The sequence below is a fragment of the Lepidothrix coronata genome, unplaced genomic scaffold (genome assembly GCF_001604755.1).
Source record: "Lepidothrix coronata isolate B3197 unplaced genomic scaffold, Lepidothrix_coronata-1.0 Scaffold17, whole genome shotgun sequence".
NCBI lineage: Eukaryota > Metazoa > Chordata > Aves > Passeriformes > Pipridae > Lepidothrix > Lepidothrix coronata.
In genome coordinates, this window is record NW_016690197.1 from 1943169 (window position 1) to 1968122 (window position 24954).

A 24954-nucleotide genomic window follows, 5' to 3' on the forward strand; every position below is an offset into this window, starting at 1 on the left:
TAACCCTAATGCTAAACTGAGCCCTAGGAAAAGCAGAGCAGCACTTCCCTGGACTATCAATTCCTCAGGGAAGTTTTCTCTCTGAAGTTCTTGCAGTCCTTTGGCAGCTCAACTCCAAATGGACCTCTGGCGTTTACTCTCCACCAGCACTAACCCTAAACCAAACGCTTGTGACACGGCTCAGTCCAGACCCTTACTATTACCAGAAGAATTCTTTCGGCAGCCTTATTTCTCCTTTGCCAGCCCCATCCCAGCTGCATATCAGCATTTCTTGTTCTCTCAGTGCTAGAGCTAATCCTCACTCTAGAATGAGTTAGGCACTCATTCTAGAGTTAGGCACTACTGAGACACTCAATATTCTTCAGAGAACTCTTTTTGGCAAACTGTGTTTGCTTTGGGAGCCCCTTTCCAGCCCCACTACAGCTACAGCTCTGTAGTTTCAACCTTAACACTACATATGGGCATGGTTCTTCACAGCCCAGTAAAACACATTGTGAGAGTCTTTAGCAGGATCAAAGACAAAATATATATATTAAAAAAAAAGTGTTGAATATAGAATTAAGTCCAGAAATAGAGTTACAGACATGCTTTTGAGAATTGTGACATTAGCCTCTCCATATCTTGGAGACCCCTTGTTTAAATTATAAGAAAGAAAATACAGTGAACTGCTAGTTTGCAGAATGAAAGTCAGATAACGGAGATCGCACATGGGAGAGGTCTGAAAATGCACCAGCAGATATGATCTTGAAGAAGAATTTGAATTAGAAGAATGAAGAAGAATGCATGATAGAAGGGTGGAAATTCCATCAAAGGGGGCCATGTCTAATGGGATTTGAGGTCCAATTTTTACTTACTTTGACACTTGTTTCCTTTCTGTTGGAATAAATGAAAATCCAGAGCTTTCTCCTACAATGTAAGAAAAAATGTCAGTTTCAGGCCATAAATATGTTGTTTATTTAGAGACTTGTAGTGCTTATTTCAGAGTTTGTAACACTCTCTAATTGTTAGGTACTAAAGGATTCATTAGAATAATTAATATTTAAATTTATAATTCAGTTATTAATAGTAATAATTTATGCAAGGAATCAAACATCTCTTTTACTACAGCATATAATCATGTAAAGAACTCTCCTGGGACTTTCAAGTAAGCTACTCAATCCAGCTTTTTCCCAACTGTTTCTTAAGTACATAGTTTTGTCAGAGGCAACCCAAATCTACACAGAGCCCACCCTGCAGCAAACTCAGATGTTGAAGCTTTTTCACAGAAACTTGCCTGTTAGCATCCTTTTCTACTAGATGGCCAACACTGGAAATGCTCCAGCTAGCAAAATCCATGTGTGAGTGGGTAAACAGTGGCCTCTTATGTCCTAAAGAGTTTTTCAGTTGAAAGCAGCAGGTTGGATCCTCTTTGCTGGCACCACAGTACCTGACTTTCTCTCAGGCAGGAAGGCAGCAGCTTCGGTCCCTGTGCCACCTGGGTCTGCTGCAGAGCTGCAAAGCAGCTGGCTGGGCTTTTGCAGTAGTTGGAGCCCATGCTGACAAAAGCAGGGATAACAGCACGACAGAGGCTTCTTGGTGAGACAGCAGCCAAATGCACACATAAAAATTGGCTTTTTAACTCCAATGTGCTCTTCCTTCATGGGATTGTCTTCAAGTGCACTGTGCATCCACCACCTGGGTCTGGGTCCAGTGCTGTTTAGCATCATTGTTAATGACCTGGATGATGGGGCAGAGCGTGCCTTCAGGTTTGCAGAGGATACAACGCTCAGAGGGGTGGGTGCTACACCAGCTGGTTGTGCTGCCATCCAGAGGGACATAGATTGGCATGAGAATTGGGCAAACGGGAATGTCATGCCATTCAGCAAAAGGAAGTGCAAAGCCCTGCATCTGGGGAGGAACAGCCCCATTCACCAGCACAGGTTGGGGTTGTCCAGCTGGAAAGCAGAAAGGTATGGACATACTGGAGAGAGTCCAGCAAAGGGCCACAGAGGTGATTAAGTAACAAGGACAGGCTGAGAGAGGTGGGACTGCTTTATCTGAAGAAGAGAGAGCTTAGAAGACCTTATCAATGTGTATAAATTCCTGATGGCAGGGAGTAAAGGAGAAGGAGCCAGACTCTACTCAGTGATTTCCAGTGACAGGACAAGAGACAATGGACATAAACTGAAGTACAAGACATTTTGTTTAAACATAAGAATTTTTTAGTGATTTTTTTTTTTTTTTTTTACTATAAGAGTGATCGATCAGTGGAATGGGTTGCTCACAGCATTGTGGAGTCTCCATCTGTGGAGATTTTCAAAAGGTGACTGGACATAGTCCTAAGCAACCTGCTTGTGCAGGAGGGTTGGCCAAAATGATCTTCAGATGCCCCTGCCAACGACAGCTATTCTATGAGTCTATGAAATATTACTATAATGATGATTCCTGAAGGAACCGAAGCACTTATTTTTTTAGGACTGATATGCACCAATTAGAGGTGTTTGGAAAACAGTAAACATTATCTCCAGGTAATATGTAACAAAAACATAAAAAACCCCCCACAAAAATACTGTTTTTTTGAAAATCGGTAAACACTTCTTCAGTAATCAAAAATATAAACAGGAAAACTTGTACTGACATAAAAATTTTTTTTTCCCAATAGGCCATGTTTTCAACAACATGTTCTGTGTTTGTTGGAAATCTTACATGTCTCTAGGCAGGATCATTTACAGTTTGATATTAAAGGGTTAATGTCTAATTAGAAATTCTGCAAGATCTGAAAATACCATTGTGAAGGGACTTGAGTATCCTGAAGGAATGTGTGAAGTTGGCATGGCAGGCAATGGGGCAGGCTCCAAGCCCTGCCTCTCTGTCAGGCAGGAGCCAGGTGAGGAGCAGCCCTTCACCTGCTTCCCAGCCCTGCTAGTTCCCAGCAGTGACACTTCCCATAAATGGCTGATGCCAGGGCTTAAGGGATGGTGTTCTCCAGCTGCCATGTCCAAGGGGAAAGCTGATCTGACTGCCTGACTCCCAAAAGACTACTCCAAGCTCTGCTCCTCAAGTCTTGTATGAGAAACATCATGTATTTCCAAAAAATAAAGTCAGCCTGTTCTTAGAGATAAATGGTTTCTGAAGGGATTTTGTTGCCTTGCCATGAAAGCGAAGATCACAAGCAATGCAGTCAACTTTTGGGAGACACCACATGATGTACTTTCAACCATGCACTCTGCCTTGCCAGCTGCCTGAAATGGGAGAGCAAAAAAACTCTTACATATAGCTCTCTGAAATCCTGGAAAGCCACAGGAGCCACAAACCCATTATTGTGTTAATAAATAGGGTCAGTGTCAATCTGGAAGCTTAAGCTTTTAACTCGGCAGCTCTTACACCCTCCTGCAATTAAAAAAAAATCTCAGTTGTTCACGTGGCCTTGCTCATCAGCAGGAAATAAATAAACCTGTGGTTAGCACCATTTCTCCTTAGGTAAGCTTTACCATTGAAGTTTTTCAAGTTAGAGCTGAAGAAAAATATTTTGAAGGTTTTCTGGCTGTGCTGACTCTTACACTTCACATATCTCTCCCAGCAGATTACAGGGGACTTTTGGAGTTAATCTGTTCTGCTATTCATGTGACAAATGCATATTCATTAAGCATCATGTTCTTACTTTAGATTAGATATCATTAAACACTGCAGTGTAGAGGGAATTTAGGGAGACAGTGCTGATGTCTTTCTCAAACCCTGGCAAGAAAAAAATGCCATTAAACCGAGTATTACTTTACCGTGGAAGAATAAAGTGTTTGGCTGTAACTCCTTCTATGCAGGAGTTTGTGCAACAAGAGCAGGGTGGGATGTGCCAAAAGTGAAGCAGTGTCCATATTTTCTACAGGTGTGGGAATTTTTGGGGTCTTGGTTTATTCAGCCAGATCTCAAAACATTTCAAATAGACAGCTGCTTCATTTCAGTGGTACTGAACTGTGCTGACTCTGAGGTCAGTGTCTTCCCCCCTTGGCACCTTGTGAGATTTCAAAAGCATTGCACTGAAACTTGTACTGCACCTTGTATATTTTGAGGACTTGCATATATATTTAATTAAGCAAAAGTATCTTCAGTCTGTAATTGGAGGAAAATTTTGGGTGTGTTTGTGAAGAAATTCCCTATGCACTGTAATAACAAGCACTAGCTATAAGGAATTTCACATGTTTTATCTCTCTTGCTAAAATAAAATGAATCCATCATGGCAGGCACTTCTGGTGTAAAATAGTATCTTCTGGGCTATTTAAGGAATGGATGGATTTTTTTTTGTGTAAAAGATGGTGTTTTGAGCACAGCAAAAATAGCCAGTAGTTACCATAGATATTTTTAAAATTAATTTATATATACATTTGTTTAAAAAAATCATTTAAGAGTAGAAAACAAACAATATATCTGTTTGCAACCTCTGAAACAGCCTGAAAAATAAAACAATACACTTGAAAGAACAAAAATAGAAACTGTTTTAAATGTGTGTTTTCATACTGCTGGAGGTGTTCTGCTGTTGTCAGTACTCTTCATGACAAGCAGTGCTCTGAGTACACATACAAGTTTGCTCTGCAAGTATTTTGCAAACTTTAAATTTACTATGGAAAAAGGCTTTCAGGTAGAATTTATGGGAATATGCATGTCACAAAGTAGCTTTATGAGAGAAACAGATTCTGTTGGGATTTTCTTCAGACAGTACAATGTTTTCCTTTTTTGTCATACTAGAGAAAGGAGCATCATATCAAACCGTGTTAATAAAGAAGCTGGTGCTCTTCAAAGCCCTAAAGGTGAAAAAAGTCTGAACAGCCAGTTCTACTGAAAAATTCATTTGTCCCGTTTTTTGATCACTCATATTTAGGCCCTATTTTTGGAAATCACTTTGCTTTTCTATTTTCTGAGAAGATATATCATCCAGATTGTAATACCATTTTTTGTAGGTTTGATTCCCTGTGGCCATATCAATAATCCTTATGAATGAATTTGTGTCTCTAATCTGCATCTGCTTCCTTAGGGAAGAGGCTACCTCTGCTTTATTAGCAGTATCACCTTGTTTGTCCTAGCACTGCCATTTCCTCTTACTTACACTGGGTCTTTTCGTGACCTTTTCCCACCAAGTGCCTACCAGACTTTAGTCACCACTTGAAACATTCCCCCAGGCTTCCACTTGGTCACAATTCCAACACTCTTCTGTCTGCTTCCAAACCTGCTATGCTTTATCCTTTCTTTCTTTCTGACCTTCATCAGTCCCTTCCCTCTTCTGTTCTCTCTCCTGTACCAGCTGCAAAATGTGGGATTCATTCTGGCCTTGACAGTTTGTGGCTATTTAAACAAATGTTTTTTGCCCTGTCAAATGTTAATGCTAAACTTTATCAGCTACTAAAATAAATTTCCAAAATCAGATGCTCGATATCAAGACTTACCTTTTCCATTAATTAGATATTTTGCATCTCATTTGGAAAATGGGGACTACAGCATTAATTTCTATTCCCAGATTTAAACAAGGTTAAAATACATGAAAGTATATAAACTTGGATGTCAAATCCTCAGTTCAGTAAATTGCTCAAGCTTGTGAGTAACTGTGGAATAGCACTCTAATATAGTTAACCTAGAGTATATGCTCAAAACTTGTTTCTTTAGATACTTGGGAGAAGTGCTTTGGTTACTCAAGTGCTCAGAGATAAATGAAGATGAGTGCTATGGTGAACAAGGACCTGACATTGTGTGTTTATAAATGAATACAGAAGATGGAACATTTTGTTCACTCCAGGTTCTATTTGAATAAATTGTACATAAAAGGACATTTCTTTTTCTTGATCCCTGTTTTAGTCTATAGCATGCGTTATTTATTTACATCAGATGATAAAAAAAGCTAAAACAGTTTAAAAATATTTTTCAATGGAAGGGAGAAACCTACATTTACAGCATAAGACCTCTTAACCTCCAAGAAATTGCTATTCATTTTGTTTCAATACAACAAATACTCATTTTCCTAAATGCCTGTGAACTCTATGCTGCAGCAAAAAAATGACCTAGGGCTTTTTCTGAAATTGCTGTTTGTGCTTTCTAATTACTTTTAACATGCAGAGTACTGTTCTTCTGCAACTTCTTGGAAAAAAAAGCCTATTTGAAATTCAGTAAGCTTTTATTTAAATTGATTGGTTTCCACCTGGATAGAGTGAAATTTTCTTCTTGGATAGTTTATTAGTACATTAAAAGATGCAAATTAATTCATAATTCTTTCAGCTCGTTCTCTTGGGAACAATTATACAAGGAAATTATTAATGTACAAGAAAACAACAGTTAAAAATCTCAAAGGGCAACAGAGGTGTGGAATATATGAAAACATTTAGACCTAGCTAATAGAAGAACTCGTTATAATAATAACAGTTCATAAACCAATTTTAATTTTTCTTTATTTGTAAACTGATAGCAGCCACATGGTGCAGACAAGCAATCAAAGACTCTGGCAAAGGAAGTTTGCAGTTAAAGGCCCTGTTTTCAATGAAGTGCTGCAGAAACGCAGTGTGAGAGTTGAACACACGATACCAGGGCCTCTAAGGATCACAGCCAAACTTAAGGCTTCCATGAGTTCACCACTGTCCGTGTCTTTGATATATCCCATCCCATGATGATTGTATACTAGACTATTATTTCAATGTAAGCCTCTGCACTCTGGTAAATAAGCCAAATATTTTTCATCTGGAATGAAAACCTCTCAGAATCTAGTTAATATTTGATGATAAAAGAGCAAACAGATTTGTTTTTAGGCTTCTTTGATCCACCTATTTTTTCTCCTCTCAGTTAAGGTGTTAAGCAACTCAGTTACCTTCCATTTCTCTTTTCATCATTTATCCAGCATGCTTTTAATATTACATATCTGATGAAAATTTCCAATCTTTTTACAATCAGAGTCATGACACAGGCTATCACCAGGATACCTGTAATGACTCTTGGCTGTCTGCTTCCAGCACTCCCTGACATATGGCTATCAATGAAAAGACTGAGAGGGAAACACACGCTCTCAAAATATTGTAAAACAAGCACCACTACTGAGAGAAGTTTGCCCATCACACGTGGGCATTATCCTGTCCTAAAGAACTTGCCCTTTTATAATTTTAAGCACAGCCACATATGCCAATATCCGTTTCCTTGAGGCCTCTACACAAAGTCTGACCATACCTTAATGTACTGAGGCAGAGAAACAGGGGCATCACATGAACTGAGAACAAGATTAAATTATGGAAATGTAGGAATGTAATAACTTGTATTAGACTCTCTCACATATGCCTTTTGCTATAGACTGTAAAGAGTAGAATTTACAAATGAAAAAAGCATACACTTGAAAAAATAAGATGTTCTACAAATATTTCTCTCAGTTTTCAGAATAGCATAAGAACTGAAATAATAAAAATCTAAATAACATGGACTGACAAAAAATAAATCCTCAAGAAGAGGAGTGGACACAGCAGAACTGTTGTATATACAAATCAGACAAAAATCCAGCTTCTAAATACAGCAATATTTACTGTATTTTCTAGTGACAGTGGACCACTTCCAAAACATCCTCTCTCAAAAAAATTCCCAAATTCCAAAGGAGAGACTTTGTTTTGATGATGTGTATAAAGGAAAAAGATAAGTTTTTACATGTTAAAAAATGGTACTGTTGAAAATACTGGTTGAATCTCTGTTCTGTCCTTTTGCAGTTGCCTGACTGGATGAATATATTTCCTTTGGCAAGCTAAAATAGGCAGTTTGCTTCCAGAGGAACAATTCTATCTCACAGTTCAGCTAAGACTACTGAGAGAAATCAAGGATTATTACCTATTTAATGCCACCATTCTGTATATTTAGAAGAACATACTGGAAAAATAATTATTTAACACCCCTATGCAACTCAAATTCCACTAGCCTCTTTTGGTTATTTTGTTCTCTGCTGGTTTCTGCTAGAGACCAAAATCCCCATTAACTGGGAGAGAAAGAGTTGTCAAGGAATCAGAAGAACATTTCTGATTGAGAATAGTGACAAGGGACTATTATGATTAAACAGTTTTCAAATGCAAATTTAACTATATGAAAATGCAAGAACAAGTTTGGTTTTTTCCCCTCCTGAGCTCAGAAGAATAAAAGCTATTTTTAATGTCATGCTTATTTTTGCCCTTTAAAAAAAAAAAAAAAGCCAACAAAGCCACAATATAGAAAACTCCAGATGAAGAGGTCTGTGATATGCTGGGGGCAATAAGAGGGTGAGACAGAGCAGGATTTTTATAAGCAAATTTTTCATCCTGTAAGACTTTGCTCTGGGCTGTGAAATGGGAAACAAGCTGATGGCATCAATTTGATTCTGAAGGGTCATGTGCCTATATAAGAAAGCTGTAATTTAACTTAATGTGGGATGACATTTCTGTAACTTTAAGGACTAAATGGACAAAGATATTCCATGTCACCATTGAAGTGATTTCTTATAAGGCTAGCACCAAGGTTCTGTGGCTGAGATCCCTCAGCTGGTGCCTCTGTGATAAGCCTCTTTGGCAGCAAACCAACAATGTCAGCCTAGCATAAATATAAGTGCCAGATCCATTTTTTCCCTTTGAAGTGCACAATCTTAAAGGATCAGGATAAAGCCCTGGAGAAAACAATATTCAGGTTAAATATCTTCATTGTTCTCAAGAAATTACTTTAGTAGCTATTCCAATTAATCATGGTCATTCCCTATCTATCTAGACAGCAGACAGAGAAAAGAAGTGTTATGCAAGGTCAGACTTTCAGGAGTTTTTCCCCTTTAGACACAAGCACAGAGGCTTGAGCTAACATACAAACTCAGCAGGCTACAGGTAAAAATGGTGAGAGCCCCTCTAAATATAAGACTCTGGGTTTGGTTACTGTATTTCTAAGATTTGGCCCTTAGCATCATAATTTTTCAGAAACTAGCTGCTGATTGCTAGCAAAGCAAAATCTGTGATATAAATGTGTGAAACTATGAGACATTGAAAGAAATCACTCTGGAAATGCAGTGATGCCTCATTGATCCAGCAAATTCACTTAGGCCATTGAAGTGTTCCCATCCCTGTTGTCAAAGCCTTGCTCATCTACCAGAGGTGGCCAAGTGAGACATACCTGAGGTGGTGCAGTTTCCTCCCCAGTAGCCAGAAAGCAAATGAACTGGAATTTTGAATCTCAGTCTTTTCTTTGAAATGGATATTGTTTCAACTGTGATCATAACGAGTGGTGAAAAAGCACCATAAAACCACCTTGGTTTAGTTTTAAAGATATTTATGGGGAGTCCTACTTATTGCTAAATGATGGAGAACAGTTATAATCTGCTATAGTTAATTTACTGCTACATAAGTAAAAATGTGCTAAGAGCAGCACACTTGTTAAATTAAAGCTCACTTAATGATTACACAGCACTTGGGAATAACATCCAGCTAAAGAGTAAGCAGTAATGGATGTTTTCTATAGCATCATTCATTTCAGGAAAATAAGACAACCAAAGCCCTTTGCATTTTTGCTGATGATAAAAAGATACAAAATACCAGAAAGTAGACCAGAAGGGATTTCCTCTTTTAGTGGATATTGGAGTACTTACCACAGCTGATGCAACTACCATGAGGTGGTTACTGGCTCTGATTGTCCACCCTATTACAGCAGGTTGAGCTGAAGTCAGTACTATTATCTTGCTGTATCACTCTTACAACAGACTGAAAAAAAATCAGATAAAATACTGATCTGGGTATTATCGAGCCTCTTCATCATTTTTTGCCTGTCACCACAGTATCTGAACATGTGATTGTTAAATCAATAGTAATAACAAAATCCCAAGACTCAGAGAAAAGCTAGTATTTTCCTCTTTATGGAAGTGAGGATTTTAGTTGAATCAGGGTTATTTTTTTGGGTAGGGAGTAACCTTGTGTTGTGGTTTAACCCCAGCCGGGACCCAAGGCCCGCACAGCCGCTCGCTCACTTCCCCACCAGCGGGATTGGGGACACAGTCAGAAGGGTAAAAGCTGGAAAATTTGTGGGTTGAGTTAAAGACAATTTAATAGGGAAAGCAAAAGCCACACATACAAGCAAAGCAAAACCAAGGAATTAATTCAACAATTCCCACAGGCAAGCAGATATTCAGCCATCCCCAGGGAAGAAGGGCTACATCACGCACAATGGCTACTTGGAAAGACAAACACCGTCACTCCAAATGTCCCCCCCTTCCTCCTTCTTCTTCATAAGTATGAATGTGGCTGTACTCTCATTTATCTTATTTTCCATGATGGTACCTCTTCAAAAAAATGTGGCATTTTTGCATCGAGTATTTTTGTGAAATAACTTGATTTGTAAAAAAAAAAAAAAAAAAATCTTAAATATGAAGAAGCCTCTACAGCAACCCTAATATATGAATTTTAGATAATTTTTTTGTCACTATATAGGAGCTTTATAAAAATATTGCTTCTACAGAAGCTCAGGGACCATGTTGAGGCCATGCCACATACCAGCAGGAGTGGATGGCAATGGTTCAAAGCTCAGTCCCCTCTGGATGGCTTTACTAGAACCTGCTGTATGACAGCTTCATGCTAAGACAAGGGAGAGGATCATTTAGGACTAGCAAGTCTTCATGTGCTAACACAGGATGAAAAATGCTAATATCTGTGAGCTTACTGCATCCTCTTCAGGCATGGCAGAATAGCTCCATAGCAGAGGCACCATGGAGAACTGGGGTGGGTCTCCACTGTGAGTGACAATCCAGCCAAGTTATCCTGACTTTGAGCTTGGAAATGATGCTTCCTTTTTGTCATTGGCTGTTGGAAACCCCTGCACATCCAAGCTCCAAATGAAGCAATGATGACACTTGAAATGGATCTTGACTCACTGTGCACATCCATATCTCTGGTACTGATGGTGATGCTACAGCATCAGATCATTGTTTTTCTTTTTACACACATGCTGTAATTATGTGGTATTGGCCAAGAAGGTTACAAATGTCTTAGCTCATTTTTTAGTGGTGCTTGAGTAATTGCTAGTACCTGGGATCTTAATGAAGACCACATACAGGATGCTTTTTATCTCATAAGAAATTAAAGTACATCTTTTTGTGGTTTGTAGTGTGATCACTAAGAAGGCTGGAATTAGTGAAATTACTAGGTGACTAAGAAAAAGGCATTCTAGTCTTTTCTACTCATTAATAAAGGAAGACTCTCTGTATGTAGAGCAAGACTGATTAAAAGTTTACCTTTGTTTTCATGCAGACGCCATAGGTAAGGACTCTGAAAAGTACTCAGCACTGATCAAAATGAGAGGAACCAAAAGTGGAAAAATTGTTGTCTTGCAGAGAGAAAAACCTGTCATCCATGATAAATCATAACTATTGAAAATATGCAGGTTTTTGTAAAACAAGAGTTTTTAATGGTGTCTGCTTATGCAGGACCCATTGGAATCTGTGTGTGCAAAATGCCTTTAATTGCAGAATTTTCTCCTGAAGCATTGTAGGTGTATTCTGGCTATATTTGCTATATTCTGAAATTCTCTCAATATGGACTTCTGCATATAAGATGAGGCCCAGTGAAGACAGAGCTCCTGAGTCCTACGACTTTTTACTTAACGCATTATTTGAATTGGATAGAGCTTTTTTGATAATATAAAGGGATCTATGTTTATTAGATTTACAATGGAAAGTAAGTCTCAGCTGGAAATGTGCAGCAAATACAACCTCCACATAATAATGGTGCTATGTAATTTATTAATCTAAAATATTCCAACTTACTACAGATACCCGTAAAATCATATTGGTAAATGCACAGGCACTGAAGGGCATATTATATAACAAAGCAGTAGAAGCTGCTGCCTGTGAAGACTTAACATAACTAGATAATTTCCAAATGCTTAATAGTATTTATTCATAAAAGTCAGGCTCTGCAATTCAGATCTTCCAAATAATTTAGCAAGCACCCAGGAAAGTTGAGATATCCTAGTTAAGGAAAAAAAAAAAGCAAACATACAAAGAATTGAGACAAATAGTGTCCATATTTTTAAGCATGAAGTAAATGCTAACATGCAACTTTTGCATAGGCTATCCATAGCTTCTGTATCTGTTTTCCTAAAACTCTTGATCTACTCTTTCAGCAGAACAGCACAGCAGATTGGTGAAAGTCAAAAGCATATTTGAGTAACCATCTTACACAGGTTTACTGAATTTTAGCCTGAAAAGAACTTGTGCACAACACAGGCCCTAAAGTCTCAAATGATTTTTCCTTCAACTATGAAATTTCTGATCAAGGTGAAACCTCTGGATTTTCCTTTAGCAAGACACTCATTCTGTAAAAGGTAGATAACTACATCCAGGTTGAATCTGAATCCGTGGCTGAAATCATAACTGTGAAAAACATATGGGTCATTTCCAGTCTGCATGTCTATAGTCTGCACAGAGAATGCAAAAACTCTGCTACCACCAGAGCACCTCTGCCTTCAACTCGTTTCCTCTCTTTCCCTATTCCCCTATGCCCAAGGAACCTTGTAAGTACTTGATGATGTATCTTCAGGACCTCATGGTATAATATGGAGTAATTCTGCAGAAGACTACTGAATTTTATTTGGACAGCAACAAGGATCCTGATTTCTGTTGCAGCCTTCTAGAGTAATAATGAGAAACTTATTGGAGGGTAGGAGTGACTGAAGGAACCCAAAGGAACTAAATGCTAAACATCAAGGACAACTGGTTATGTTTGCTTCCTTTGGCTGCCTCTCTCTCACTGTCTACCACAGAAAAAATGGGGATTTAGTGATAGCTTCTTTTACCATGACGAGAAATATTTGATTGTAAAAACAAACTCAATGAAATATTCAGTAATAAAATGGTCAAGTCACTAAATAATGTATCCAGCTGACTCTAGTGCTTGACCTTTGCAAAATTCCTTGGGGGTGAAGTACAAACTAATTTTTTTCTGATGGTGTATTCCTGTATTCACTGCTATGAGAACTCTGTATTTCACAATGAAAGCAACTCATTTTTTAGCTTTAATTATGCATGTTCTTCAGTGGGTGGCCTTCTTGCTTCCTAGTAGGTACTGAATCAATACCCTGGCATAGTGCTAATGGGCACTGTGCTGCTTGAGGTGCCATCTTTCAGAAGAGATGGTGAAAGCGAGGTCTCACTGCTTTGGGATTTCCCTGGCTCTCATGGCACTTTCTTCTTCTTCTTTTTTTTTTTTTTTTTAATAGTAATAAAGGTGTTAGCATCAGTGCTTTGGCCACAGTCCAAGGTGGATAATTACATTCTGTCTTCCTAAATTTTGCATTGTGCAGTTTTAATTTAATATGGTGCTCTTCTTTTCTTCCTGCCCTAAGTTGTTTTGTGTCGTTGCTGGGCACTATTAAATAACCTCCATATTTCCCCTGAGACAGCTGCATTTACACTGTAGGTAAGGCAAAGCCTACACATGAATTTAGTGAACCGTTCCCAGAGAAGTAAACACAGGCTCACTTGCAATTATTACATGCCAATATTTACCTGGACAAACTCCAGCTTTTCTGCTCTCCTCTGGTAGTTTACTTTCATTAGGAATTTAACTACCCAAATGAAAACAGCAGCTGTAGGGAACACTGTCTCTTCTCAAGAGGTCACAAGGCTCATGCTTGGGAGGACTTTTTCAGCAGGCAAAGTAGTTTTATCCTCTGTTCAAGAACATAAGCTTCTACAAGCAACCTTCCCCTACAACATGTGCTATTTAGCCATGAGCTGCACAGGAATGTTGAGCAGGATTACCCTGTCTCAGCTGGGTGGCTGCCTTCCCCCGCCTCATCCTTCTCACAGGGTCAGTTTGTCCTTCCAGGGAAACTGAATGGGGCCATGAGCTCCCTCCTGCTCAGTCTCAGTGTTCAGCTAATGCACATGGGGCTACCCTTCCAACAGACAAATTCAAACAGGCTGTACATGAATGCCAGCAAATTTCTGGATTTAGTTTACAAAGTGACCTTCCTGATGGTCTTATTTGTACCTAAATTCAATATGCTGCAGTTTAGTCCTATGACTCTGTGCAGATAGAAGACCAGGGCAGAGAGGAATGGCTACTACCAGTCATAACAAGTAGGTTGGGCTGGTATCGTGGGAATCCTGAGCGAGGAAGGAGCTGAAAGAGCTCCTCATAACAAGCAGTGCATAGCAACCTCTGCCATGAATACAGAGAGCTGGCCCTGCAGCTGCCATGAACACGGACACGAGACCTTGCCTACAGCACAGGAGCTGCAGTCCTTTGCCTGAGTGACCCCAGAGCACCAGGGGCCAGACACTGCTGCGCATTGCTCTGGGCAGCTCCCACCAAGAACATTTATATGCAATAGTTTTTCGACTGAAGAGTCTGTAAGAAAGCCTGGCAGTTGCCTGCGAAAGGCTCTGGATTGGAGCTTCCAGGAGCCAGGAGAACCAGTTTGCTTTTGGCATCACAGGGAGAGGGGGAAGTCCAAGTCATTGTAGTAATGGTTTGAGAGGGGCACTGACAGTGGTCATGGTGCAGCTGTTTGGGTTTACCTTCATGGCAAGGAGACCAGCTAGAGCTCCATGGCAAATGCTCCATGTGCTATTACCTATGCTACTCTCAAATATTACATATTGAATGCTTTTAGAAAATGTATCTAGATGTGAAAGCATCCAGGAGTCATCTATGCTGGATATAGTTAATCCAGAGAAGGAAAAGGCATAAATCTAACATGGCTTTTCTTTGGCACAAAGCCCTTCCTGGGTAGACACTGCTGCTCAGGACTGAAGTCAGTCAGGTGGGCATCACTGTCCTGAGTTTTTTTAGTTGTACATGCTTTCAGGAGCTGGAAGGGCTGGGGGAGGATCATGTTAAAACATAAAGCAGTAGTGATCTTATAGCACAAATCCTTCTGAGGGCGTAAATCAAGGTAGGCAGGTTTTCATCAGCTCAATTGAAAAGTATGCTAAAAGCAAATATTAAAAATATAAAACTTCAGATGCAAGCTGTGTAGCCAGAGCCATCCAAAATAGGCTTATGGCTACAGCTTATTAAATATTTTTTAAATTAATGTATTTGAAGTCTTAACTTGAAAATAAAATCATAGGAGCAAAACTGTATTGCTATAAATCAGCAAGACTCCACTGATTTTCCAATTTACTGTATTTGAGTAACCTTAACTATGTATTATCTCACTTGGCTTTAAAACATTGCCAGAACTGCAGGCTTTGAGGCTTTTCCTACTGACAGTATTGCTTCCATCTTTTTTTCTTTTTTAAATACTGCATGCTTTTATTGTTTAATTTAAAGCTATTCAACCTTTCCTCCTGCTATTCAAAGACATTTTGTATGTAAAAACAACAATTTGGACCCAAAATCACCACCATCTGCTTATTTATAGCATGATCCAACAATAAAGGGAGTCTTTATTAAGCCCTTAATGGGAGTCACATGACTGTGCAATGAACTCAGTTTTCATTTTCCTGATAAAAGTGAGACTATCTCTTTATTGGTCCCTATTATTATTTTGTGATGTTCTGAAACAAGAATATTAAAAGAACCTTCATTTCTTGAGACCCATCCCCTTCACCTGATTGTAGCCATTGCTTTACTGGGTATGTAGTGTGAGTCTGGTCCTGGCATGCCATTAGGTGCCAGAATTAAATGTCTTTATAGATTTGTTTTTATTCGTTCAGTGTCTGAGGGGGAAGGTAAGCTGATAAGTATGTTGCTTTTCAAATTGCTGAGCTATCCTTGGTGTGACCTCAGGGAAAAAAAAATAAAAAAAAAAGCACCAAACCAAAACCAAAATCTTGCAACAAAACCAAACAGCTAAAGAAAAAATTAAGCCAGTCACTGCTGGTAGAAAGTAGAGATTAAATAATTGAAGAAACCAGCCTTGTGTAAGTATCAGCACCAAGAAAAGACTCAAATATGTTTTAAACTTGCATGAAGTTTCTCATAAACTATGATCCTGAGGACTTGGACAATAAAAAAACCTTTCTCAGTTCTAAGAAGAGTATGTGGGAAGGAGCAAAGTTGTTGACATCCTCCTTCACGTGGATCACTTTCCTTCTAACAAGGACACGTACCAATTGCAGTGCAGTACAAAGGCAGACTTCTGCTGCTCTCACAGTTCACTTCTGACCCTTAAAAAACAGTGTGTGGGGGCAGGAAGCTTTCACTTCAGAGTGTTTTCTAAAATCTCACTGTTGCAGTCAAAACTATCCCAACACACTTTTACAGGCGGAGGTCACTGCACTACAAAGGTAGATATTTTTTCTACCTTAGATACAAAAAATATTTTATTGGCTTTCATTGAGACGTATGGAAAGTGCTCCAAGTTCATAGCACCAAACTCTGATACATCCCATATAAAAACCACAGAAAAAGGTCCTAGAGTTTACTGTTTCAGTTTTACATATGCAGTTATACTAGCGGGTAAATTAAGGAAAAAAAGGTGATTAACATGTATCATAGTATCTTTTTAATACAGCTACACAGATATTCTCTTCATAAAATCTTTCGAGTTTGTAGGGTTAGGAGGCTTTGCACTGCGTATCCTACTCACCACAGGGGCTTTAATCCTGCTTGGCACATGTGAACAGGGATTTGTCTGTCCAAATTACAGGTCTACAAAACAAGTATCCGTATCTGAACTCTCTGGCTACATTCCCATTTCAGCTAAAGAGAGGAATAACCATTTCTAGATTTATCTCCTCCTAAGGTAGAAATTGAACGAGCACAGATGGGTTATGCTGTATCAACAGCTACTTTTATTCCTTGACTATGCCAGACTGTACACCACTAGCTCTGAGAGACACATCCAACCCTCAGTCTCTGGCTGAGTTCTGCATCACTTACAAAATGGTGGCACCCAGCCACTGCTCTTTGTAGGTCATGCTAAATACAGATTCTCTTTAGCATTCTATAAAACTAATGGGTATGAAGGCAAATAAGGTGGTATATCAGTATAAGTGAGAAGGAAACTAGACAAATCTATACAAAATGTGACACATGCTCCAGAAAAGAGATACACCACACATCATTCAGGTGGTTGGCACATCAGTGAGTACAAAGAGACCATGTGCATAGACTGATTTGAGTGAAATCCTGATCCCACTGAAATCAGATGCAAACATGCATCCTGAGCAGGATCCAGACTTCAGCCTTTTTCTGAAGAAATGGCACATTTCCAGTACAACTACCACGCAGGAAAGAACTCTCTGACTCTGGGGTGCGCTTTCAAGGAGTGTTAAGAAGCTTAAGCCCACTGTGATGATCTTACTGATTGTGATGTCCAGCCTACAGAATATAACAGCAATCACAGATTGAGGCAAATGAGAGCCTCAGTCTTGGGCTCTCAGAAGGATGATGAGTTTGAATCCTCCAGTGAGAAAAGAGCTGCAAGCAGCTCTCCTTTCCATCTCTGTAACGCATGGAGAGAAAACAAATAATTATTTTTGCACTACCTCCCAAGGAAAGCAGTAGATGCTTTTTTATTCAGATGATGTTGTTCGAGCCTGTCCACAGTGTTCCTGCTCTGGCCACAAATCAGTGGCTGCCTATAAACATTTGGATGATTTCGTTGAATCTAACAACAGCCAGCAGTGGTGGACAGCACAAAAGAAAAGTCAGGTCATTGGATTTTAGCCAGCTAGCTAATTCTGACCTCCACAACAGTCCGAGGGAAGAATTTTTAAGCACTGTGTGTGAATACAAACGTCAAAGATACATGATCTGTTTGCAAAATGTAGCCTGACACACAATAGAATATATGACCTTTAACTCCATGAAATACCTGTCAGCCAGTTGTGCTAGGGAAGAGTCTACATGCAGTGCCTGTGATATGTTGATTCTCTTTTCAAGCAACCCAGGGTTTGTATCTTTTAGTCCAAACATTAGAAAATGAATTGACTACAACCACAGCACTCATGTAAAAGCAATGTATCTGATATGAGTGATACAGATAACAACACCTTTCATCAAAAGATCCCAGAGGTACTATGCATCTTATTCACAATAGTTCCAGTCCTGTAACAAATTCTTGCTTAAATTTATATACAAGCTGCTCCACTGAAATCTAATCATATGTGTAAGCCCTCTCAGAATCAGGGAATGGCACTGCACAAGAATTATATTTGTCTCTGCTGATAACAAAACTCTCTGTAGAGCAAAATACAAAAAGAAACCCTGTTAACTGCCTGAATTCCTTGAAGAATTTTGGATGTCAGACCCATGTTTTGTCTATGCCATCATCCTACTCTGCCTGAAAATACTCCAGGTATTTAATGACAAAAGATACACAGGATTTTCTGCATCTGAGAAGCTGAATATTCTTCTGGGAAGGTCTGAGCTTTTAAATGAACTTTCTCAAGTGGGTGACTAATTCTTTAGCAAAGCCAGAAAAAAGTCCCACAATACAAATGAAGCATTAGAGTGGGAGAAATACCTGAAGAGGCCCCATTTTTATACATCATACTCAGCACCTCAGAGAGAGAGAAAACTATGTAACATACCAAAATAAAATTAGGTAACTCCTCCTTTCCTCAGACTATTTTACTAACCTGCTGGGTTTCAGTATCTGTGCAGGTGAACCCAGAAGCAAAAGGAATCATTTTATTAAAGAAGAACAACTACTTTTGTAAACACATAAAAAATGAAAAAGCTTTCAATCTTATTCTTATATAGATTGTCAGATAGCTCTGGTTACCAAGTCATGATCCCATCAAAAATATCTATCTAAAACATGCCAGAAATGTGAGAGCAGTCTAAACCTGAAGGCTTAGCCTGTCTCATCACACAGTTGAGATGTAGAGCTGAATTTTACCAGTCTGGAATTTTAGTTTTGGTCAACATCTGCTATCAGCAGGAGAGGAGAAATTCTGAGAGTTGATTTTAAATGTTGATGCTCTTTATACTCAGATCTTGTAAGTGCCACATGGAGTCAGACCAACGGTCCATCCTGCTCTCTCCTAATCATGGTCTCTCAGCAGTATTACTCCAATGTAAATAGTGCAGAATGCTGAAAAGCAAATTTCAGATCTAATTGTCTCTGAAGTTTAGGGAAGTTCCAAACCTATATTTGGACTCAGATATGACCCTATGCCAACATAACACTAAAGCAAAACATAACCTGGGATTGGTATGTTGATTGCTTTGAGAAATTACCAACATGCAGGTGTTTGCAATTTCTCTTGCAACAGCCACTTTTATTGAGCTTCTAAAAAATTATACTTCTAAGTATACAAAATAATAAATACATGATAGAAACATTACTAATGTCCATTCTTTCCCCCCTCCCACGTGTACCCCTTACAACAGTTTTCAAGCAGCATAAAAATATTCTTATGATTACTGTAACACACTACAGTGAAGTAGCATAAATCCCATACAGTGAACTTGAGATGCAGTGTGCCCTTCTGTTCCACTCACACGAAAACAAGGGTGTTCTTACCCACCTTGTAATTCAGTTCAGGTACTGCCTCTCAAATACAAACTCCCTCCCCAGAAGGCAGTTTATGAGCGTTATCAGATAACTGCTTATTTTGAGCTGTTAATGACAATACCGTTGTCTGCCAAGTGTACTAAAGCTTCTGCCTTCTGTACAAGTGGAATTCAGCAAATCAAATCTAGGGGAAGGGATCTAACCTCTAGTGGTCTTCTGAGGAAACTTTTTACTGTCCTTTCTGAACCAGTAAAAGAGCCCAGGCTATGCTATTTGGCAGCTTAACATCAGAGGAAGTGCAAAGTAAAGAAATCTTCGCAAAGCAAGTAAGTTCAAACACATACCCCTGCCAAATCCTCTTCACTTGGAATAAGTCTTAGGTGACATATCTAACCTCTACTTCAGTCTGCATACAATACAAAAAACAACCCAACTCGTTGATGTGGAAATCTTGAAACATCATGAAATGAAAAATTTTATCAATATTTTACTGAAAGTCTAGACCCACTTTTAAGTCACCTAGAGATATTTTTAAAATACTGGGATTTAGGTGACAAAAGAATAAATGGATGATAATTTAATCTCTACACCTGTCTAGTTGTATTTAAAAAAATTATATTGTCCTCTTTTACACTGATGGTTTTATAATGCTGTGTTTCCACAAACTCGAAAGTCTCCTGTGTCCTTGGGAGAGATGAAGACTTGCTCTTCACCCAGCCAGTGATGTGGACACAATCAGTGAACACTCAAACCTGTTTGTGCAGCATCGCCACGCTGCTGCCCTCTCCATGCAGGTACACATGGAAAAAACTCATGGGACAGACCTGTGACTCAGCTCAGTCCCAGTCTGGCAAACAGGTGATGCCAGAGCTGATCCCACACCTCTGGCTTATTCGGGGAGTCCCCTCAGAAGTCAGGAATCTGGCATCTGAAGGTCATGCTGGCTCTCAACTTCTCCCTTCCAGCCTGATACCTTCCCTACAATATGTGCTGTATGTTCCAATTATTGAGGAAAGCCATTTGCTAGATGGGTCCCAAACATGTAGCCCAGAAGTCCCAAGGCTGATGGCCAACATACTGGCTCCATCTTCTACAGCTCTAGTCTCTGTTAGCACAATGCAGAGCAATGAAACCTCTATTGTCCCAGCACCTCTAGTCAGGATTATCATGTTGCTTCCCCTTCATCTTCCTAGGGAAGATGGGAGAAGTCAAAAGCTGGCAGCATCCCACCAGAAAGACCCCAGTGTTCATGGAGGCAGTACTGAACATGTCTTATAGTCCATGGAAGCAGAAGCAGATCCATCCACCTTCCACTTCCTTCCTCGAGGCTGGGAAGGTCCATGCCTCCCTCTGCTCTACCCTTGGAAACATTTACCCCAGTTCACTTTGCCCAGCAGAGCCTGTGCTCTCAGTATTCTGTTGTGACACTTCCCAAACAACCATGAGTGCCTTCAGAAGCCCGAGGGTAACAGAGGATCAGGTCTGTCATATTTTGTTTTTACATCCTGCAAAGTCTTTTAAATTGTTCTGTGTTTAATAATCCAGGCCCCATCTGATGCCCCACTTTCAGACTTGAGTCCTGATTCCTTCCATCCAATTGACAAGATGAAGGTTTTTTCTTAAATGTCTTTTAACAAAACCTACATGGATATGCTCACTAGTGTCAGTGATCCGGAAAATTTGCTTTGTCTTTCTTTGAATGAACATGCACATTTCAGATTTCCCTTAAGCTTTCATAATTATTTCTGATCTGGATGGTTTTACTTTGTCAGCCCAGCTGATACCAACCAGATGAGAGAAACGATTTGAGGGTGGCTTTTGTCTAGGAGGTAGCAGAGAATAAAACCAGCAATAAAATTCTGGTAATTTCTCATTTCACTGTAAAGACATATTGTGGGTATTTGCATATTTTGTCTGTGAAGCAAACAGAGCTACAATCAGATGACATGGCAGGAAAGGTTTGAAATGCTGTTCAAGATTTAAGGTGTAAGTGCTTATTAAACAAAAAACTTTCTGAAGCATGAAGAATGCTCAAAGGAAAGCATCATTTTAGGCATCTTGCTCAGTAACCTGAGCAGTTCTCAGAAATACCATAGAGACTGGGATACTGAACATAAGTTTATATGTGTGAAGTTTGTGTACACTACAGTGAATCTGTACATGGCCTGTTAGTTTAGCTCACAATCCCAGTGGATAAAACTCTACTTCCTGTAGAGCTCACAACAAGTTGAGAGCTGGTTTCAGCATTTCACTCAGCCCCATCTCTGCATCCATCAGCTGACCTCAGAATGGAAGGGAAGTTGAGGGAGGAACTAGCAAGACACAGCTTGTAATGGCTGAGTCATAACACTAAACGCCTCTAACTCAAACTAACAGGGTCATTTAGGAGGAATGACTTGCTGTGCACCCGCTGAAGAGGAGAGGAAATTCTGAGTACTTAACATTTTAGAATAAAACTCAGAGGTTCCCTTCAGCTGCATTTAGTGTCTGAACAAACTCCAGGGCACAAACTCCAGTGCCAAGTTAATACAGACTTCTATTTGCAGAGACTCATTAACGTTGTGCACAACCGCTTAAAAAAAGGTTAAAGTCTTGGCACAAAACAGCAATAGCAACTATTGATTCAAATCTAGAAACTCTTCAGCTCTGACCATGAGACTCACCAGTTGGGGAAACACTGAAGCATTGAGCAGAGTTTTAAGCAGACACCAAAGTACAGAGCCACAACCAGAGGCACAGAGGGGCTTCAGGCACAGGCAGATCAACATCCTGTCCCTGCAGTCACCACAGTGTCCCTTGTAGTGCCAGCTCATGAAGTCTGCAGGGGCAAAGCTGCTGTCATCCCAGCTAACTGCTCCCCAGCAAACCAAATTTGCTTATGTACTTCCCTTAACTGCATGCTTCAGTTCTTCATAAAAAACCCAGAACTTTAAAAATGAGACACCATCATTCTATACTAGAATAGGCTTATACTAGGCATTATTCCATACTAGAATACTGTGGATTTCCTCTTTTGTAATTCCTTTGGATGTGAGGTTAATTTTGACTGTTTTTCTCTTTGTAGATACTTGGGCTCATTTAAAAAAAAAAGTAAATAAAAAAAAATATATATTTAAAATATATAAATAAAAGAAGTAAGCACTGAAAGTGTGTTCTGCTCATTCATTACAGCAGTGGTTTTAGAAATAGGTTGGAAGAAACTCAGGAAAAAACTCCAGTTCAATTGGAAATTATCCAGAAACAAAGAAAAAACAGAAATGTGAACCTGGAGAGGCACAGACATTGTACAGGTTTTGATCAGGTGCTGAGTTTGATGGCTCAGGCTCACCTGCATCTTGTCTTGCTTCAGACCTATAGTGTGTGTTAGAGACCTCCAAGTTATTTCACTAAGATTAAGAGCAGACATTATTTTATAAGAAGTTAATGATACACTTTTGAAGGGGTTATTTGGTATGAAATGCTTTTCATCTCCCAAAGATCTCAAAGCACTTTACCATTCAAATGTAGTGATAAAGATGGCTCACAGTCTTACTTCTCAGCTGTAGCCAGCTGAGGAATGGATAGCAAGAAACATTTAGCAGTTCCCCTTTAATCCTACATAAATCTTTAGAAAAGGAATTGAAATATACCTCTCTCCATTGAAATGGTAAGGGAAATGTAGGTGGAAAGAATTTAATTATCAGAGTTGAAATTTGACATGGGGAATACATCACACTTTCTTATGGTATGATGACATTCATCTGCTCTGAGTGGCATTCTGCATGCAGCATATACAGCAAGCAGTCTGAAGTGCTACAGCCTGAAATCACTGCCTGTCCTGAAATGATTCCTGCAGCAGGAAGACTGGTTTGTAATTAACACAACTTAGCATGCTTGAAATCCTTAATTATCTAGGGGGCATGGAAGGAACACTACGGGCCTCAATCCTTCATCTGAAGGACAGATGAGATGGTACGAGAGTTGTGTGCCCTCTGTCTGCTTCCTGACACTACCACTGCAAAGCCACGAGTGAAACAGCTCCTTAACAGGAGTCATGAAAGCTCAGACATGGGGAACCTTAATTGCTGAAGGGCTCTCAGAGAAGCAGAACCGTGTTCTCAAGGTAATGTACAGCTTAGTATCTCATCTGATGTCTGGAGGTACCTAAAGGTGTCACTAACAAAATTCACCAGCTACATTAATTCCTTTTATATTTACTCCCCCCACCCCCAAAAACCTCCTAACTGGCAACAGTGGTAGGCAGTGAGTTGAACCTGCAGTATTTATTATGCCAGAATTGAAAAATAATGATGATGCAAAGGATCTTTAAAGATCACCAGGTTTAAGTTCCTGCCCCCAAACAGGCTCAACTACACTTTATAGTATTTTTGGTGAAAAATAATCTAAACAGTTCTTAAAGCCTTTCAGTCCTGGTGAGACCACCTACCCAGAGAAGTCTATCTCAGCATCTTCACTGTCAGAAAGCATTTCCAATTCTCAAATCCAAATCTTGTTCTCCTGTCCACTGCAAAAATGAGGAAGCATGTACTAAGTGCATCCAGTTTGAACTAATGCTTTCTTTAGAAGACTGGAAGCAATACGTGTTGTCTAGCATTGCATTTATGAAGCGGGGCCAGAAAAGACAGTATAGGGAAAAGAAAGGCAGGCAGCTGAAGCATCAGGCATAAAGAAAAGTTAATCATGAGTGATATTTTGTAGAGTGAATGGATGTAGATTTGATGAGGTACATAAGTAACATCCTGCAGGGTCAGCGGGGAAACCCTAATTAGGCAGGATGGCCCTCCTCATTATTAATTAGAGTTATATGCTTGATTGAATAGCTACAATTCTTCCTAATACTGCAGGAGGCCAACAGGAAGCCTGCAGCACACAACCAACCTGTTTCTCCTGCTCTCTTGCACACACAGGCACATCCAAGTGTTGCTGTGCAACCTCTCTCTTGCTCATATGTATTCTCATGCATACACAGACACACGTAGTGTAGGACACCTCCATCTGCTTCCTTTCCTTTAACAGATACTGCTTATCAGGTGCCCTGTTTCAGAAAAAAACAGGGTTAACCTCCTCTTCTAGGTGAGGAAGAGACTGTCAAGCATGCCATGGTCAGTTGACAAAAGGGGGAAAAATAGAGTAATAGTTGTATGCAAATTAATAGCTCACACCGTTTCATAACACACATCTCCCAGCAGATGCCACAGGTAATTATGCAACTGAGGGTAGTGCTTCTGGGAGCACTCATAAAATACAGCTTTTATCTTGCTGCTTCCAGACCGTGTCTGGTAATGTATAAATAATGTTAACAGCATCCACACAGACGGTCAAAGATTGGATGTGCACTGGGTATATGCATGCCTGGTGAAATATAGATTTTGCTGCAGACTTGAGATATGTTAGAAGAGGAAGGAAGAAAAAAAAGGCCTTAAAAAAAAAGCCCTTAAATGCACATAACAAAGGTGCTACCTATAAGTTACAAGAACTCCTTTTTAGATAAGAAAAGCTGGGTATTTAAGGACTTTCTGAATGTCCCTTTAGGCAAGCAGCCTTCAGAGTGAT

The 24954-nt window shown here is 39.5% G+C and overlaps 1 long non-coding RNA gene across 1 annotated transcript; it reads right to left on the reverse strand.

The window, feature by feature from the left end:
* Window positions 1-856: 856 nt before the first annotated feature.
* On the reverse strand, window positions 857-19474 carry LOC108493468. Its single transcript, XR_001873477.1, has 3 exons — window positions 19415-19474; window positions 9581-9692; window positions 857-906 (listed from the first exon to the last, which is right to left on the reverse strand). It is a non-coding gene; the product is annotated as an uncharacterized LOC108493468 (long non-coding RNA).
* Window positions 19475-24954: the final 5480 nt, after the last annotated feature.